Source organism: Rhipicephalus microplus, chromosome X (genome assembly GCF_043290135.1).
Source record: "Rhipicephalus microplus isolate Deutch F79 chromosome X, USDA_Rmic, whole genome shotgun sequence".
In the NCBI taxonomy this organism is placed as follows: domain Eukaryota; kingdom Metazoa; phylum Arthropoda; class Arachnida; order Ixodida; family Ixodidae; genus Rhipicephalus; species Rhipicephalus microplus.
The window spans coordinates 278,930,842-278,951,019 of NC_134710.1; positions in this window are offsets into that span (position 1 = coordinate 278,930,842).

The window sequence follows — 20,178 nt, forward strand, 5'->3', positions numbered from 1 at the left end:
GCGGCTGTCCTCATGCTTCACCTGTATGATGCGGTTACTTTCTGTGGTAGTAGTATATTCGATCTTTCTTAACTGGAAGCGTAAGACTGGGGTGGAGCACATTTGGCAAGTATTCTTAAATAACGAAAGGTAGATTGGCACTATCCCTCAAGAGAAAGGTGTATAACAGCATCATCTTACCGGTATTCAGCTACGGAGTAGAAACCAGGAGGATTACAAAGAGAGAAGAAGATGGTAGAGAAGGAAAGGTAGGGAGGTCAACCAATCCAGGATAACCGATTCGCTACCGTAAAAGTGGGAAATGCATGGGAGAGATGGAAAGAAGGAGAGAAAAGAGAGGAAAGGGACAAAGAGCACATCACACAGCTCGGGCACATGCGCCTAGTCGGTAAGAGTTCAATAATCTGGCGTAGAACGCGACATCACTGTCACAGCTGCTTGACCAGGTCCGTCTCCTCAAAAACCTCGGCAGTTCCTTGGTCACCTTCAGCTACAGGCCTACAGTTGTAGAACGCAAACGACCGGCGAACTACACCGAGAAAATACACAGGAACTCGCCCAGAATGTTTTACTAAAGGCGTGACTACTATTGGCTACTTCTACTACAGTGTCTAGAAATATGCTGCCTAGTGTGCTGAGCGCGGGCTAGGAGATGGCGCCACAGCTGATGACTGCCGGCAGCGCCCGCATGGTGCGCTGCTGTGCGAGTGGGTGGATTTGCGTTCAATCCTTGCGCTCCGCAAGCGCTGCGAAGCCTGCAGGAGGCCGAGCCGCGCGAGGCCAACTATTATTTTCCTGCATTTTCAGAGGTTTTTTTTTAATTATGCTTTATTGTATAAGAACTACTCGATTGCTTTCACAGTACTGGCGCTTTGCAATACCAAATGAAGATCATTTCGTGGCATTCATTTCGCCATCCGCTATTGCCCGCAAAAAAGAAAAGGAAAAAAAAAGACGCAGATCCCGCGTATCTTGTAAATCAATGCTATGCAAGGTGACTCTGTTGTAGTTTTTTTATTAAGGTAAACATTCTGAAGTGGCGATAACTATATGCAAGAAACTGGATAGTCAGCACTGGAACCAGCATTGGTGTTTCACGAACATTTGGCTCTTATTGCAAAGTATTTCGAATACCCTAAGTTAAGGAGGTGATCGTGAGGGCACCCAGACGTAGGCGATTCGGTAGATAAATAGACAGATGAATATATAGATAGATAGATATACAGACAGATAGATAGATAGATAGATAGATAGATAGATAGATAGATAGATAGATAGATAGATAGATAGGCAGACATACAGACAGACGACGGACAGACAGACAGATAAATGGACGGATGGACGGATAGACAGACGGACGGACGGACGGATAGATGGACGGAATTGACAGAATGGACACAAACACAGATTGACAGATGGACGGACGAACGAACAGACAAACGGATGGACAGGCAGACAGATGGACAGACGGACGTATGGATGGACAGATAGACAGACGAACAGACGGACGGATTGATGGACAGACAGACAGACGGATGGACAGACAAACAGACGGACAGACAGATGCATGGACGGATAGACGGACAGACAGACATATGGACGGACAGACGGATGGACAGACAGACATACGAACGTACAGGCAGACAGACGGACGGACAGACGGATGGACAGGCAGACAGACAGACGGATGGACGCACGGATAGACAGACGGACGGACGGACGGACAGACAGACAGACATACGGACAGACAGACGGACGGACGGATGGACAGACAGACAGACGGACGGACAGATGGACGGACGGACAGGTGGACGGACAGACAGACAGATGGGCAGACGGACGGACGGACGGACAGACGGACGGGCGGACTGACTGATGGATGGACAGATGGACAGACGGACAGACAGACAAACAGACAGACGGATAGATAGATAGATAGATAGATAAATAAATAGATAGATAGATATATAAATAGATAGATAGATAGATAGATAGATAGATAGATAGATAGATAGATAGATAGATAGATAGATAGATAGATAAATGCTCAAAGCGGTTGCAGTACGCAAAGAAATTAATTTTAAAAACCATTGACAGTATAACAACCAGAGTTTTTTTTTAAATGTGCTTTATTCTTGAGAGCAAGAATTATCACAGAAGACCCTAAAACCTTTACCTCTTATCCTGCATTCCATTAGGATTCGAGTGAAAACAAAGAATGATAACATGCCAATGAATAATCTGACACTCGCCGCATAGGGTACTCAAACGTTGTTGTAAAGGGAGTCCGATGTTGACATGGGAAAAAAAACTGTGTGAATGAAATTTGAAAGAGAATTTCAATTTTTTAGATAAGTATTAATATTTGAAATTTTGCCTAAACGGCGACTTCATTCCCGACACCATTAACCCTAATCCGAAAAAGTAGTTCGATGGAGTCACTCTCAGAATGCTTTGCCCACACGACAGCCTTCGGATTCAGCCTTTTGTCTGCCCTTTTGATCCCACTTTTTCATTCAGGAAACCATCGTGCTGGATCCGTTAGTGCGGGGAACAAGACACCTTTTCCGTGTTCGACGGATAACTTCTTTGACACGGCGGCACAATACACGTCCTTTCTTTGCATTGCCGCTTAGCTTTTAACATCTCAGGGTGTTGCAGTGTACATGTGGCACCGTCGAGCTTCACAGTAAATCAGATGGCAGCTGTCACACACTGATTTTAAATGTGGCGAGGCTTCGGCAGCAACAGGACGAGAAGAATTTCGCGCGTTCATGGATGGATGGATGGATGGATGAATATGGCTGTACCCTTTAGATCAGGTGGTGGCTAGCGCCGCCAAGCCGTATTACCTAATGAACCAAAAACTATATATTTTTTTCCTTAAAAATTGAGTTTGAGGATTCGTACTTTGCAGTGAAGAGTTTAATTTTCACTCGTGCCTTGACTTTAGCCACCAATCAGATAACCTCCTTCTAGTTAAGTCTACCCGCTTAAAGTTTATTTTGCCCTCCCGGTCCCTAAACCCCAGTGCTTTGAAAAACTCTGCGCCATCATCCTGAACTATAGGGTGAAGCCCTTTACAGAACATTATCAAGTGTTCGGCAGTTTCTTCTTCCTCTCCACACGCACTGCATACTGTGTCTACCCCTTCGTATTTGGCCCAATATGTCTTGGTTCGTAGTACTCCCGTCCTGGCCTCAAACAGTAGAGAACTACCCCGAGTATTATCATAGATCCTTTCCTTGGCAATTTCCTGCTTGAAAGTTCGATAGATCTCTAGTGCGGACTTCTTAATCATGCCCATTCTCCACATGTCAGTCTCCGTTTCCTTCACTTTCTTCTTAACCGATAGTTCTTTTTGGTTTGGCCACCTGCTGTTTTCTAAGTATTTACCAGTCAACTTCCTCGCTCACTTCCTCCATTTTGTATCGACATTCTTCATGTACAAGTAGCTGAAAACCTTCCTAGCCCAACGCTCTTCCCCCATTTCTCTCAATCGCTTCTCAAATTTTATCTTGCTGCTAGCTTCCCTGCCCTCAAATGATGTCCATCCCATATCACCTTGTACTTCCTGATTTAGTGTATTCCCGTGAGCTCTTAAAGCAAGCCTACCTATTCCACGTTGCTTAATTTCTAATCTTGCTTAAACTTCTGATCTCATGCACAAGACCGCATTGCCGAACGTCAGCCCAGGAACCATGACCCCTTTCCATATTCCTCTCACAACATCATACCTATTGTAATTCCACAGTGCCCTTTTTTCATGACTGCTGCATTCCTGTTACCTTTAGTCGTCACGTATATTTCGTGTTCCCTCAGATACCCGGTCCCATTGCTTATTCATACGCCCAGATATTTGTATTTATCTGTTATCTCTAGCGTGACCTCCTGTATTCTAAGCTCACTACCTTCGTTGTCATTGAAAATCAGGACTGCTGATTTTTCCCTACTGAATCTAAAATCTAACCTATCTCCCTCATTACCGCAGATGTCCATCAATCTCTGCAAATCTTACTTGTTGTTGGCCATTAGCACTATATCATCTGCGTACATTAATGCTGGTAGTGCCTGATCAATAAGTTTTCCTTGTTTGACTAAAGAGAGGTTGAAGCCCAGTCCACTTCCCTCTAATTTTGCCTCTAATCCTTGTAGGTACATCATGAATAATAAGGGTGACAGGGGGCACCCCTGCCTAAGCCCCTGTTTTACCTCTGCAGGCTTGGATACCTGTTTTTTCCACTTTATAACTACCTTGTTACCTTTATAGACACCCTTTAAAAGATTAGTGACTACATGTTCCACGCCTAGTGTGTCCAGTATTCCCCACAATTCCTCTTGAACCACGCTATCGTACGCTCCCTTGATATCCAAAAATGCTAGCCACAGGGACCTGCGTTCTTTTTCTGATATTTCAATGCACCCTCTCGACACGCACCGCCGCTTGTGGCATCTAGTGCACTCATCACATGCGCGGCCACCCTCTCTCGAACGGAATGCGCGCGCTCAGCACACTAGGCAGTATATTTCTAGACACTGTACTTCTACTGCCCTTGCCTCAAGATGGCTACTTTCGGGCTAGATTTCCCAATTTCTTGGCTATAATTTGTCTTTTTACATAGAAAGCCTGGTTAACGAGTGTAGTGCTTTCACTCAACCCCCATGCAGAAGGACCGGAGACGCTCAAGACCAGCAATCACCACCAGTCCCAACAGCAGCAGCAATAACACGCCCAAGTAAAGCAAAACCCGTAAAGTCATGAAATTTCTCAATTTTATGCCAGGAAATCTTATTCGCGATTGCTTAAGTACCTTGAGAAAAATATCATGGTGCCTTGACGTTGGTAGTGTCGATACGCTCTCTAGGTGACTGTAGCAGCGTGCGAACGCTTTTGTGGGGTCGCTCTCCTTGATGATTTTCAATAGCAGCAAATTGCGTTACTTTGATGCCAACCCACCCTGCTGAAATAGGCTGAATGCTAATTACCAGATAGTATTTTCTTCATTAGTTTGTTTTCCCTCACATCTAATCTGCCCTTTTTGGGACAGAGCAAGCCAAACGCAGCTGAAGAATACTTGCTCTGCAACGTTGCGATTACTCACTGCAGATGGGCAAGCAGACACAGTACGAACCACCTAAGTTTTGAACGGCGATCCAGAACAACATGAATTGAAAGCTGGAGTGCTGAGACATGAGCGCCCTCTTTATGCATGGTAGAGAATAACAAAGAGGATTCAACTTAAGTTGAGGACGACGCAGCAAACAATCAAAAGGAAAATGACAGGTGTAACCATACGGAACAAAAGAAAAATCAGCAGTGTATCAGGGAAAAAGAGGGTGTTTAGGACATGAAAGTCAAAATCAAGAATTGTTCATGGGCCGGACACGTAGTGGTAAGGAAAGATAACCGCTTGTCATTAATTGATGATTCGATTGATTGATTGATATGTGGGGTTTAACGTCCCAAAACCACTATATGATTATGAGAGACGCCGTAGTGGAGGGCTCCGGAAATTTAGACCACCTGGGGTTCTTTAACGTGCACCCAAATCTGAGCACACGGGCCTACAACATTTCCGCCTCCATCGGAAATGCAGCCGCCGCAGCCGGGATTTGAACCCGCGCCCTGCGGGTCAGCAGCCGAGTACCTTAGCCACTAGACCACCGCGGCGGGGCTAGCCGCTTGTCATTAAGAATCACAGACTGGATTCCAAGAGAAGGCAAGCGGGTGAAGGGGAGACAGAAAGTTAGGTGGGCAGATGAAATTGGGAAGTTTGCTGGTATGAACTGGCAGCACCATGCACAGGTCAGAGTTGACTAGCGGAACATGGGAGAGACCTTTGCCCTGCAGTAGGCGTAGTAGGAATGATGATGACATTGCTATGGCCTGTGATGAATCATGTAATGGGCGGACGCCCATACGATTTTTAGAGAAATGTATTTTTTAAAATTCTTACGCATAGAAATACACCAGCTCGAAGCGTTATATAGTTTTGAGCCAATAAATAAATAAATAAATAAATAAATAAATAAATAAATAAATAAATAAATCTGATACGGCCACACAATTCGTAGGTCAAGACCGATACATGACACATGTTCCGCAAAAGCAAAGTGAAGGACGCCAGCTACTTAGATGAGCTGAATTTTTAAGTCACTCAAGAAAAAAGAAGACAACGAAAAACTGATAGATTCAGAGATAATGTAACAACGTGAGGCGGAACCCGTGAGCAAATTATGGACAGAGCTATTCGTTTCTTCTGTTTTTTTTAGTGCTCAGTACACAAATGATGAACATTACCTATTTAACATTTATTTTACTGTCTTTATTCTGAGCGGTTGACCAAAATACCAAGCAAAGTAAACTGTACATATCCACGCAATACATGTGTCTGCTCGTTGGGCTAGGCGTATGATTCTCGCTTAGCGTGCGAGAGGTCCCGGGTTCCAAATCCTGGATGAGTCCAACCTTTTTTTTTTCGCTTTTTTATTTAGCAGCTGGCCACGACTTGACCAACAATGCTTGTCAACACCAATTTTATTTTTAACTGCAAATCTCTTTAAGCGGACCATTAGTCTGTGCAGAGCGAAATGAAAACTGTCATAATCGTGAACCGGCATGCGCTCTCTTTATCCTTTTTTTCCTTTTCATTCTTTTGCTTTTCTGCTTCGCCCATAAACCACGCGTCTGTTTCTATCTATCTATCTATCTATCTATCTATCTATCTATCTATCTATCTATCTATCTATCTATCTATCTATCTATCTATCTATCTATCTATCTATCTATCTATCTATCTATCTATCTATCTATCTATCTATCTATCTATCTATCTATCTATCTATCTATCTATCTATCGTGAAAGAGGAATATAAGGAAACAAAGGGGTAAAATACAGAGAGAGAGTGACAACTTTGTTTTCACGGAACTTCAGCTGCAATCGCAATCTCGTCAATGCAAGCCTAGGTGCCCTTGCACTGATATATAAATCGTTGTTGTTCTCCCAGAGTCTTTCAATATTTCTTCCTACATGTGAGCGGAATCACGTACTATCAGCGTCAAATGAAACCTTCGCGATGGTATAGTGCGCGCCGTTCACTTATCACCATGGACAGCCACGGATATATGCGCAGAGATGTCGAACAGAATGCGTGCGCCTGTCAGTGGTGATACTTAGATGGTGTGCACTATGCCATGGGGAAAGTTTGCTGCTGTTCAAGTTTCATTTGACGCTCATATTACACCTCCTTTTCGACACAATCCACGAACTTGTTTCCGTGGTTTGTAGTGGAAGAACTTGTTCCCGTCACATTTTTCGTTATGCAGGGATATGCAATATAGAGAATTTTTCGCACCTAGTTTTTCTAACCATCTTCGTCATTTTTTTTAATCTCTCTGTCTACTTCTACTTTTTAGCCCCATGTTCACTGACTGCCTTCCAGGGTAGTAAACCAGAGACAGGCCAATTGTTAGCTTCTCTGTCATCTATCTTTTCATTTTTGTTCATATCATTTTGCAGTCGGTGCGATATTACAAATGTGTTACCACATCGTTGCCACTCCATCGTAGGGCTCGTTGGTCTAAGGGTATGATTGTCGCTTTGGGTGCGAGAGGTGCCGGGTTCAAATCCCGGGCGAGCCCGTAAATTATTCTTTTCTGTCCTTATTTTTTTGAAAAAAAAACACACATGAACATTTTACCCTTGATTGATTTGTGGGGTTTAACGTCCCAAAACCACCATATGATTATGAGAGACGCCGTAGTGGAGGGCTCCGGAAATTTCGACCACCTGGGGTTCTTTAACGTGCGCCCAAATCTGAGCACACGGGCCTACAACATTTCCGCCTCCATCGGAAATGCAGCCGCCGCAGCCGGGAATCGAACCCGCGCCCTGCGGGTCAGCAGCCGAGTACCTTAGCTACTAGACCACCGCGGCGGGGCAACATTTTACCCTAAAAGTAAATATTTATTTATTGCCAGTCCACTAAAGCAACATTTATGCGGTGTGATCTCTTACTGATAAATTTCGTGCATTTACGCACCCAAATCCCAATATGAATAAAAGACACGCAGTGTTGAATAGCTCCATAATTTTCGAACCCCTAGACACTACGAACATATACATAAGCTTAGGTACACGGGACTCTCACATGTCACCTCCATTGAAATGCGACTGCCCCGACTGGGATCAAACACGCGTCATTTGGGTCAGCAGGCGAGCACCGCAAGTACTGTGCGACAACCGCGGCAAGTGTGAACTCCTTTGCAGCGTGAACATTTACATTGAGGTACAAAGACTGAGTATGTGGCGAATGTTCACCCGTTTGTTTGTTTGTCCGGTGGTTGTGTTTGGTGAAAACCTTATGACTACAACTATTATACATGATGAGAACAAGAGTGGCTGGCACCTCCTGTATGCCCCTCCTATCCTTATACACATTAGGTTTTTAGATATAAGAATATGTATTCTTAGTACCGAAACACATCACTTCCAGCTCGTCTGTGCTGAGGTATAATTCTAGTTTTGGGTGTGAACGATTCCAGTCGAAGCTGTCGTTGTTTGTCGGCCCGAACAGTCAGAACAGGAGTAAGGAATGCGAGAAGAACTTGTGAGAGCGGACAAGCATCTGAAAGACACCAGCGCAGTGCAGTGCATGAGCTCCACTTCAAGCTGAGTCATAAGCCCGTAGGCTATGTTCACATTATAGATTGAAAATAAGTTTGGATACCTCGTGGGAGACTCGTTCTCCGCGGTGAGGCTGTGCCGTGATTCTTCCCATTCTGCCAGCCTACCGTAGTAAAATGCCGACGCAAGAGAGGACCGTTTTAAGAGGAAAAGATCAAAAGTTTGAGACCGACAAACATAGGCGCACGCAGAGTTCCCTATTAGAGGAAGGGGGAAGGGAAAATGTTCATTGCAGTGGCCCCCCGTCTCTGTTAGTGATATTTAATAATAATGCTTAATAATAGTTTCCAGAAAACTACTATATTTTGTGCAACAACCAAAGTGTAGCAATAATAACCAAGGTACAAAATTCCATTCCAGCATAATGAAGCCACAAACCCAGCAAGCATACTTGCGTGCTTGACCAAAAATCGGGCATCCTCTATTTTATAATTTCGAGCTGGAGAGTTAGGTTTTAATATTGTAACAGCGAGCTGTGATAAGATGGTTTTATTTACAGGAGGTGAACGATGGTCGTTTGCGGCAGCACACTGCGATCGTGCTAAGACTCGTCATCTTCCTCTGCTTCTCTTCTCTACCTTTTTCTAGTCTGTAAGGCGAAATTTAGGCATAATCTTGATACAAAAGGTCAAGCCTACACGGTGTGAAACCGCATGTTTTGGAGACATCGTCCTTTTCCGCGAGGTGCCATATAGCGGAAAACGCGATGTGGTCTGAAAAGCTATAGTGAACAGGCAATGAACTCAAGCGCACAAAAATAAAGAAAAGCATTAACTGCGTCGCAGTAAAAAAAAAAGCATGGGTTGCGTGGGCTGCTATCGGGCTCACTTCCGGCTAATTATGTAGCAAAAGAAAATGAAAAAAAAAGACAAACCGAGAGCAACATACACTCTCAATATAAACAGCTGACAGTTAATGGAAGCGAGATTATTTTAAATATCAAAGAATCGCGTGTCGCAACTCGCGTGCGGCCAGTCACGAGCAGCTTATGCAAGTGATGCTTCTATTGAAGTTGCCCGTGGCGCCACCTATCATATGCGATGCCAGCTGCGTCAGAGGAGCGGCCGATCAAGCCCACTGCCCTCTTTCAGTACTCTACGCCGACGAACGTTTTCGTCGCCGTGTTGGACTGGTGTCAGCCTGCCAGGCATGGACAAAGAAGTCGTGGGTGGAATCGTGCATACAACGGGCTTTTTGCGCCACTTCGGTAGTGCGGGAAGCAAAGAACCTCCGCGAGAGCTTGACGCAATATAAAGACGATGTTCGCAAGTACCAGTTAAAAAGGAGTTTCCTCACTGAGCATGGTGCAGCGTGGTGAACGACCAGCGCCTTCAGTTTGACAAGTTCCACGTCATTTACTTAGTGGCCAAATGCTATAAGCGGCTTTTGGTGGAATACTGGTACATTCAGGAGACAGCCGGTAAATTCAACTACAAGTGTGGTGCCGATCGAGAGTATGAACAGAATTTAGCCCACCATAAAGACTCGGCATGACCCCATGACGGGGACGTGAAACGTCGTATTTAGTATGGTAGCGTAAAAAACACGCTAGGCGTCTTACTGTTACAACTATAGCCCATTAGTGCCACTGTAACATGAGCACTACAACTAACCATGAATACAGGTAACTTGCTGAGATTCAATGACCGCACATAGCGGCCACTATGAATTGCTGGCATGCCTTCAATATGTTAGAGTTGTAGTTGCAGCCTGAAACCGACTGGCATTTGTGAACACATACCTGCCCCCCCCCCCCCCCCAGCTCCTTGCCCATCCTCACGCATGATGTTGTCAACTGCGTTCCGTCTCGACTACACTTCTTTTGTTCACGTTCGTAACCGTAGTCAGCTAAACCGAAGTTAAGGACATCCGTGGGACAGGATTATTGCGTAAGCATGGCAGCCACTATGACTCCACTATACGGGGCACAGTCTACGTAAAGCGATGTATTGGACCTTCAATTACCAGAGAAATCGTTCGTGAAAACAAGCAAACAAAGCAACAAGAGGTATTGAATGTGAGCACACTCATTTATTTTCTTATGTTTGCACTCGGTCGTGTGAAGCTTAGCCCAACGAACAGGCCCGTTGCCACTGATATAGTTTTCGTCGATCGACCCATCTAGCTTCAGCATCCGCGACTTCCTACTCGGCAGTACACATTTTTTAGGACGCCCCATGACTCTCCTTACATAACCGGGTGTAGCGGTGGTTGGGCGCGATCTCTTCATGGACGTGTGTTGCTTGCTTGCTTCCCGTTTCTTTCTGTCTTTTTAGATGCGAAGCAGCTCTTTGACTAGTTTGTGTAACGCTGTCCCTCCACACCGGGGCGGTGCCAACTAGGCCAGCCTTCCCTCGCAGTGCACACGTGATGTCACTCTCTCCATCGCCACGTGTCATGTTTCTCGCTTTACCCTCTCCACCGCTCGCGGCGCCCAAGGCCACTCCTCACGTCGGAATCATCTCCTCACCCGCGCCACCTCTCTTGTGTCGTGTCCTTCTTATGCCTCTTGTTCATATTAAAAACTGTGCTACTTAACCTTAAAAATGATATACTCGAGCAAACTCTCTACCGAGTTTCGCTTCAAACCATTCTTCCATCCCACTTGTCGACGCCCTTTTATACCAGGTCAACGCCGTGCGTACCGCTGCTGCTTCGCATCCCATCAGGGTTCCGTTTGGGAAGATGGTCCATAGTTTACTTTCTTTCTTTCTTTCGTTGATGTTGTTTTTGCAATTATTTCTGCATTTTCTCATTTTCTTCTGTGCTGCGCGTTACTTTCTACCCTCCTCGGGCTCACCTCTCGCCATCCCCCCGCCGTTTCGTAAGCAGGTGTTTGGTGTGTAGCGACTCCACGGTCCTGAGCTGACGGGGGGGGGGGAGGGGTTCGACTTTCTTCCACGCCTAGCAATGCGTAGCTTTGCCGTGTCCGGGGAAAAGGGGATCCGGGGGGTTGAACCGACGATGGACCTTTAGGGCTCCCTGGAAAATGCAACACAGCTCTTTGGCCCCAGCTTCACGTAGACGGCACCCCTGGGCTGAACCACCCAGGGAAAATCGGCAGTCACCTTTTCCTATCTCTCTCTTCCTACATCTTCGTCTTTCTCATCTTTTAAAATCTTTCTTCTTTACTTTCCCCTTCTGTTTACTTCCAATTTTCCTGGCGGCAAGAGTTAACCTTGTGCAAACAGCCTACCTTGGTCTAGGCGCATTGGGTTATGGCAACGTTGTACGGCTGACGTGTGCAAGCTTTCATCACCCGCAAACTTGCAGCGTCCCCTTGTTGGGCTCCGTGATGGGTGGCCGTCAACGCTGCTGAACGACATAAAATTAGCATGCAGAAACCATTCCCTTTGCTTAGTGATCGTGCCTCCTCAAAGCGGGTACGCACCGAAAACTTCAATTTTTTTAAATCGGCCAAGACTCACTTCCATGTTATACACTGCGAGAAAGGTAATAAGCAAGCCAGAACTGTATCCCCCTTTGTAGTTGCTAAGTGTTTAACAGAAACTATCAATGCCGGGTACAAGGTCACCAAAATGGCCAGCGGAAATCTGCTGCTTGAGATATGAGAAAAAGACCAATTCGAAAATCTCAACTCTCTTACAACTTTTGGCGACACACCAATCAATATCACACCACACAGATCTATGAACTCAGCTTGAGGGGTAGTATTGGACGCAGATCTTCTTGACTTGACCGAAGCTGAACTTCTGGTGGGATGGAAGCGCCAGAACGTAACCAACGTGCAGCGGATTGAGAATAAAAGAGAAAATAAGGAAACACCAACTAAACACCTAATACTGACCTTTGCTTCGAGTGATCTGTCGGAAACTATTCAAACCGAGTATACAAAAACTTCCGTGAGGCCATATATTCTTAACCCCTACCATTGATTCCAAAGTCAGAGGTATGGCCACGGCTCGCTAAGCTGTCGTGGTCGACAAACTTGTGCACGATGTGCAGTTTCAAGCCACAAATCCGACAACTGAAAAGAACCGGCCCACTGTGTGAACTGTGGCGGAAATCATGCCGCCTACTCACGTTCCTAGGAGTTCATTTCGGAAAAAAGAAAAAAAAAGATGATCACATTGAAGGTAAAAGAAGACATTACATTTAAAGAAGCAAGAAGAAGAGTGTTGCCATTTTATAGCCCCACATATGCTGATGTGGCGCGTCTCGCTCAGCGCCGCACCAGCCCTCGCCACTCCCTCGGCCTGCGTAGAGCAAGCCATTGACTTGGGCGCATGCCCCCAAGGCGACACTAGTTGAGTCTGCTCCGTCTACTTGCGAACTGAGAGAGGAGACTCCAGGGTCTTCAGGTCTCATGGCCTCAACTCACCGGGCGTGGCCTAAACCTCGAACAACCAGCCCGCATGAGCGGGAATTCAGTGCCTCCGAAGAGGCAATAGATACGGTGTCACCCCTGGTGCCGAAAAAGCGGCGCGGCTCCTTGGAGTGCGCCAAGAGAAATAAAAAGCTGCTAACGGGGCCTTATGACAGTTCTTTTACTTGAGTTAAACTTTCCAGCTTAAACAACTCATTCCCTTAATGTACACACAGCACTACTTTACATCCAATATGGAAACACAAATTATACACTGGAACGTCAGAGGACTGCTTATAAACCTCGACGATGTCCAGGAGCTCTTACACAAACACTCACCAAAAGTGTTGTTGTCTACAGGAAACACACGTAAAATCCCCCAATAAAGGTTTTCTACGTGCTTACGTCACAGTTCGAAAGGACCGAGATTATGCTGTGGCGTCATCTGGATGCGTGGATATTATAGTAAATCAAGGAGTAGCGTGTACACATTTACCACTCCAGACATTTCTTGAGGCGGTGATTGATTGATTGATTTGTGGGGTTTAACGTCCCAAAACCACCATATGATTATGAGAGACGCCGTAGTGGAGGGCTCCGGAAATTTTGACCACCTGGGGTTCTTTAACGTGCACCCAAATCTGAACACACGGGCCTCGACATTTCCGCCTCCATCGGAAATGCAGCCGCCGCAGCCGGGATTTGAACCCGCGACCTGCGGGTCAGCAGCCGAGTACCTTAGCCACTAGACCACCGCGGCGGGGCTTGAGGCGGTGGCTGTTCGAGCAGTTCTTCTAAGCAAACTCGTCACAGTCCGCTCTCTGTACACACCTTCACCCCATCATCCTAAAAAACGCGAATTCCAGTTTTTATTAAATGAAGTACATGAACCTTATCTGGTCTTTGGGGGCTTGAATGCACATAGCGGTCTGTGGGATGATCCTCGATGTGATGCACGAGGTAGTCTGATTAAACAGTTTCTCTTCTCTTCCGTTGCCTGTCTGTTAAATGGGAAAAAGCCAACGTACTATAACCTCGTCAACAAATCTTACTTGTCTAAAGACCTCAGTATTGTATCTGCTTTACTTGTTCCCCTACTAGAATGAACTATCATAAATTATTTACATAGAAGTGACCATTTTACTGTAGTTCTGAGTACACGAACATTTTACGAATGTCCTTAACGTGTTTCCAAATTGGCTGATAAAAAAAGTCGACTGGAAATACCATTGCAACACTACTCGTTTAGGTTGGACTGACATATGGAGGTTAAGCATAGATGAAGCTGTGTAGTATTTCACAGCTTTTCTAACTGACGCAGCAATCAAGTGCATCCCGCAAATGTCTGGACAGCCCGGCAAGTGATGCGTCCCTTGGTGGAACACTGAGTTTAAGAATGTGCGAAAGGAGCAGAATAGGGCATGGAGGTTGCTTCGGAGCTCACCGACAGCCGAAAATCTTGACAGCTTTGAGAAAATAAAGTTTCAAGGCAGGAAAAACTTCGCCACGCCAGAAGAGAAAGCTGGTAGAAGTTTCTATCAGGGATCAATTCATATACACAGGAGACTCAAGTCTGGAACATCGTAAGTACGATAGCAGAAAGAAAACGACACTCACTCCCACTCGAAAACACACAGGGTGACACCTCGGAAGATCAGGCGAACTTCCTCGGCGCACACTTCGAATGGGTGGTCAGCTCGTCGCACTATACTGACGCTTTCCAAAAATACAAAACAAGACTAGAGAAGCAGATACTAGAACACAACTGTCCAGAACACAAACACGAGGCATACAACCAAGCTTTGAGCTTAGCTGAGTTTCAAACATCACTAAGCTGCTGCATTAATTTCGCCCCAGGTTCTGATCGTGGGGTGTATGAAATGTTAAAAAACCTACCTATCGAAACGCAAGGAGCTTACTTTGCTTGTACAATGCTATCTGGTTTTCTGTCGCTATGCCTACTTCCTGGAAAGAGGCTATTATTATTCCTATTTTGAAACAGGGCAAGGACCATTCTTCAGTTTCGAGTTATAGAGCTGTTGCACTTACAAGCACCCTGTGCAAAGTTTTTTAACAAACGTTAAACTGCCAACTTGTACATTTTCCTGAAACAAACAATTTTCTCGACCAATGCCAGTGCGGGTTTCGAAAAGGTAAATCCACCACTGGCCACCTTTTTTCTTATCGAGGCACAGATTAGAGACGCTTTCGTCCAGAAACAATATTTTCTGTGTTCCTCGATATTGAAAAGGCTTACGATACAACATGGCGCTTTGAAATATTGAGGGACCTGTCCCACCTTGGCGCTCGTAGCAGAATGTTTACCATAATCGAAAGTTACTTGTCAGATCGGACATTGCGTGTCCGAATGGGCAACGTTCTTTCCCAAACATTTGTCCAAGAAACAGAAGTGCCGCAAGGTGGTGTACTTAGCTGCAACCTTATTAATATGAAAATGAATTCTTTGCACAGGTCCATCCCTCGAAATATGTTTTACAACAGATATTTTGACGACGTCCATCTTAATTTTAAGTCTTGTAATCTGGCAATATTGGAGCGGCAAGTTCCGCTTGGTTTGAACAAAGTCTCCGATTGGGCAAAAAAAAAAAAAACACGAGTTCTGACTTAATGCACAGAAAAGCACGTGTGTCAGTTCTCCAGAAAGAGGCATTGATTCCCAACCTGGTATTCAACTGCGTGGGCAACATCTGTCTGTTAATGCTGAACATAAATTCTTAGGCCTAATCTTGGACACCAAGCTTAGCTTCATACCACAAATCAAGCATTTAAAAACAAGCGCATAGAAGCCATAAACGTTTCAACAGTATTGTCACGCACTACGTGACGATATGAAAAAAAGTGTGTGATCAATTTGTATACAAGCTTCATACGTATACTCGCCTAGATTCTGGGACAATAGCAAATCACTCTGCGACAACTAATGCCCTTAACATGCTTGACCCTGTTCATCATCTAGGCCTCCGCCTCTCTACGGGTGCTTTTCGCACTAGCCCCGTGGAAACCTACAGAGATGTTACATGTCTTTTAAATATTATTTAAAAGTGAACGCAGACAAGGAACACCCTTCACATTTTACAATTATTGACATGTCAAGTCTGGCTGTGTTTGAGAAACGGCCTTCTATTAGACAGCCCTACTCGCTCCGTGTGAGGGGCCTAGCGAAGGAAACCGGTGTGCGACTTGACCACCATTTGATGGCACCCGCAGTATGCCTGCCAGCGTGGCAATGGTAGGCGATAGATTGCGAGGTGGCTTTTTTGGAGGTTACGAAGAACGCACCAATTGCACATATTGAGACATACTTCTTAGATTTACAACAGAAATACACATGTCCCGAGTTCTTCACAGATGCCTCAAAGTCCAACACTTCTGTCCCGTATGCAGCCGTCAGCCCATCCTTTTCGGAAGCCGGCGTTCTGCACACTGATAGAAGCATTTTCACCGGCGAAGATTATGCGATACTTGTGGCTGTTAAACATATTAAACAAATAAAACCAGAGAAGGCGATAATATACAACGACTTCCTAAGCGTAGTAAAGCTCTAAAAAGTCTTAAAAAGCACAAAAACCCCGTCCTTGTCTCGCTTTATTCGCTTTTATGCACAGTATACTCATCCAAACAGCACGTTGTAGTCTGCTGGGTGCCAGGACACCACGAAATACAAGGCAACGTTTTGGTGGAACAGCTAATTGGATCCACCAACAAAACTGCTACCAATACATCGATACCGATTCCGGCACTCGACTTAAAACCTTTTCTGAAACGAGAGCTCAGGGGTTATTGGTAGAGCACATGGGACATACAAACCGGTAATAAACTGCATAATATAGAGCCGCAACTTGGTCATTGGCCGCCAGTACCAAAATCACGCCACACAGAAGTAATACTCACTAGGATAAAAATAGGACATAAAAACACTACACATTCATTTCTTCGATCTGGTGGCGATCCACCATTGTGTGACAGATGGGGAGAAGCACTTACCGAACTTCACATTTTAATCCAGTGTAAACAATTAGACACGCTGAGAAGACAACACTTTCCGTTACCCTACCGACAAGAGATACCACTTCATCCTGCAATGTTCGTCGGGAGGCAACCACTTTTCACAAATAATTGCTAGTTGGCTCTTTTGAGAGAAGTCCGTACCTTTCATGTGATATACCCGGGTATTCCGCAGCACGACCTTTCCAGAGAGGTCTCCGCTGCGGGGGCGACACTGAACAAAGCACTTGCCTCACGGCCCTTGGACGCAAGGGTGTGAACGATCAAGGCACTTTTGCTAATGCCATGCATGTCCGCCATGATTTTTATTATCACAAACTTTCTTGTCATCCATTGACACCACACACATTTCACATGGCCATGAGTTTATTACTTCTATGTTTTTACCCGCTTTAGCACGAGGAATTTTAAGATCCTTATACAGCCGCTAATCACAATCATTCTCCTTATCTCTAGTCTCATGAACTGGCACGTGCTTTTTGGCCATCGTATGGTCCTTGCGGCACAAAGCACAAAACATCATCATCATCTTTCCCACCCCGTGTCAACTCTAGCTCACCGTCAGGTCGAGGGAAACGAAACGGCTTCGAATCCCACTTCGTGAAAAATATCTGTTTCGGCAAGAATGTTCCGATTTCTCTTTCTTTTGTACCGAAGCATAGTGGCGCCAGCTCTGTGCCAGCGTGAAAGAAGACGTTGACGTCCGTGTGTGGCTCGTGCTTGCCGGGTTCCTGCCTGTACCAGCTTGTTGCGGCTAACGTTTCTGGAATAATAACCTGTGTTTTTACGCAACCTTGCTCGTTGCATTTGGTGGAAACGTGCTGGGTAACGTCCTGGAGCTCCGCAGCCGTAAGCTACCATATCAGTCCGCGATGACCGAGCGCGTCGATCCCCCACAAGGTTCTTCCACGCTGCCACCTGTCATGTGTTCTGGTGTACTTCGTCTGCGTGACCCACCAGTATACAACGGCACTGAAGATCAAGATGTCGAGGACTGGCTGGCAGAGTACGAGCATGCCAGCGCGATTAACAAGTGGGATGACCCTGCGAAGCTGATTCACGTCATCTTCTACTTGACGGATTTGGCCAACCTATGGTTCACCAACCACCAAGCCGACATCCCCACCTGGTCGCTTTTCAAAGAGGCCGTCACCTCGTTTTTCGGTCGTCCAGCCATGCGTAAGCTTCGCGCTGAACTGGGACTGCGGGGACGATTTCAGCGAAATGGTGAGAGCTTCACAAGCTACATTGAGGATGTGATCAGCCTCTGTAGGCGAGTTGATGCCAGGATGACGGAGGCTGACAGAATAAAGAACATAATGAAAGGCATTGATGCCGACGCTTTTCATATGCTTGTGGCCAAAGACCCACGGACCGTCACGGCCTTGATTCAGTTATGTCAAAATTTCGATGAGCTGCGCAAGCAACGAGTTTCTACACGTCGCGCTAATACGCAGACAGCTGATATTTCGGCCTTGGAGTGCAAAAGCAGTGGCCCCGACTACAGCGTGTTAATGCCTCAAATTCAACAGTACATCCGGGAGGAAGTTGCTCGACAGCTCTCTCTTGTCGCCACCATCAACGAGATCCCCACAACACTGGACCACTCACTTCGCCGTGCTATTCAGACGCAAGTTGCCGAGGCTCTCCCTTCGCCCACATCCCCAATATCAGTGGCTGCACCGCTGACTTATGCAGAAGCCGTCCGCCGACCTTCTGCCCAACGGCCGCTCCCTTCATACAGTCCAGCCACCAACTACTACAGGTCACCAGTTTCAGTTTATCCGGTAAATCGGCCCATTCCACCACCTCGAGCACCTGTCAACTCTTGGCGTACTCCGGATAACCGGCCCATCTGCTACAACTGTGGTATTCCAGGACATGTCGCGCGCTACTGTCGTCGCCGTGGATTCTATTTTAATGATGTGCAGCATTCCGGCAACATACCTCGGCCATCAGAATCGCATGTGACACCTGATTCGCATGACCCCCGCTCACGTCGACCAGACTTCAGCAGACGTCGATCTCCTTCACCCCGTCTTCGGTCTCCTTCCCCCATGCTTCGCCGTTCCAACCACGCCCAGGAGGAAAACTAACAGTCGCAGTTCCTGAGGCAAGAGCTGCGCCACCGACGAAATTTCCAAGGCCTCATCTATCGCCCCCTAACGAGATTGCCGTGTTTGTGGACGGTTTCGCCACAACTGCTCTTGTCGACACAGGTGCCGCTATTTGTATAATCAGTGAAGTGTTATGCCGCAAACTGAACAAAGTGACGACTCCACTGGTTGAAATTTCTTTACGCACGGCGAGTTCGCAACACGTCCAACCTTCTGCCACATGCACTGCTCGTGTTGTGATTCAAGGAGTGCTTTACATCGTAGAATTTGTCGTCCTTCCGCATGCGTCTCATGAAATCATCCTGGGATGGAACTTTCTTTCCGCTAATCATGCGGTTGTCGACTGCGCTCGTGCTCAACTCGTTTTGTTTCCATTCAGCACGACATTCATAGATCTCCCTCGCTCACCCAAAAAGGTGATCGTCGCTGCTGACGTCGTCATTTCTCCTTTTTCGGTCACCGCGGTATCTCTTTTGTGCAACTCCGTTTCCGATTCAACTGCCCTATTTATGCCGTCACAAGAATGCGCTCGTCGCCGGAACCTTGTCGTCCCGTTTGCCGTCATAACACTTGCCGATGGCTCCAGTGCCGTGTACGTGTGCAATCCGTTCCCTTGTCCCGCTACCTTATTGCATGGCGAATGCATTGGGAGTCTTGACACTTATGATGACATCTTTCCTTTCGATGCCCGTTCTGATACGACACCGATGTCCGTGGATGCTGTCACAGCTGGCACCGCGCCCTCACTACCTGACGAAGACATTCTGTTGCGCAGCGTAGACACCGGCCTTACGCAAGACCAGCGCAATCAGCTCATTCAACTACTTAACCGTTTCCGCGCCTCCTTCGACCACGGACAACCTCCCTTGGGACGCACGTCAGTTGTCGCTCACCATATCGACACCGGTCATCATACTCCACTTCGTCAGCGCCCCTACCGCGTCTCGCAGGCCGAGCGTGACGTCATCACTCAACACGTCGACGAGATGCTGCAACGTGGTGTTATTCAGCACTCACACAG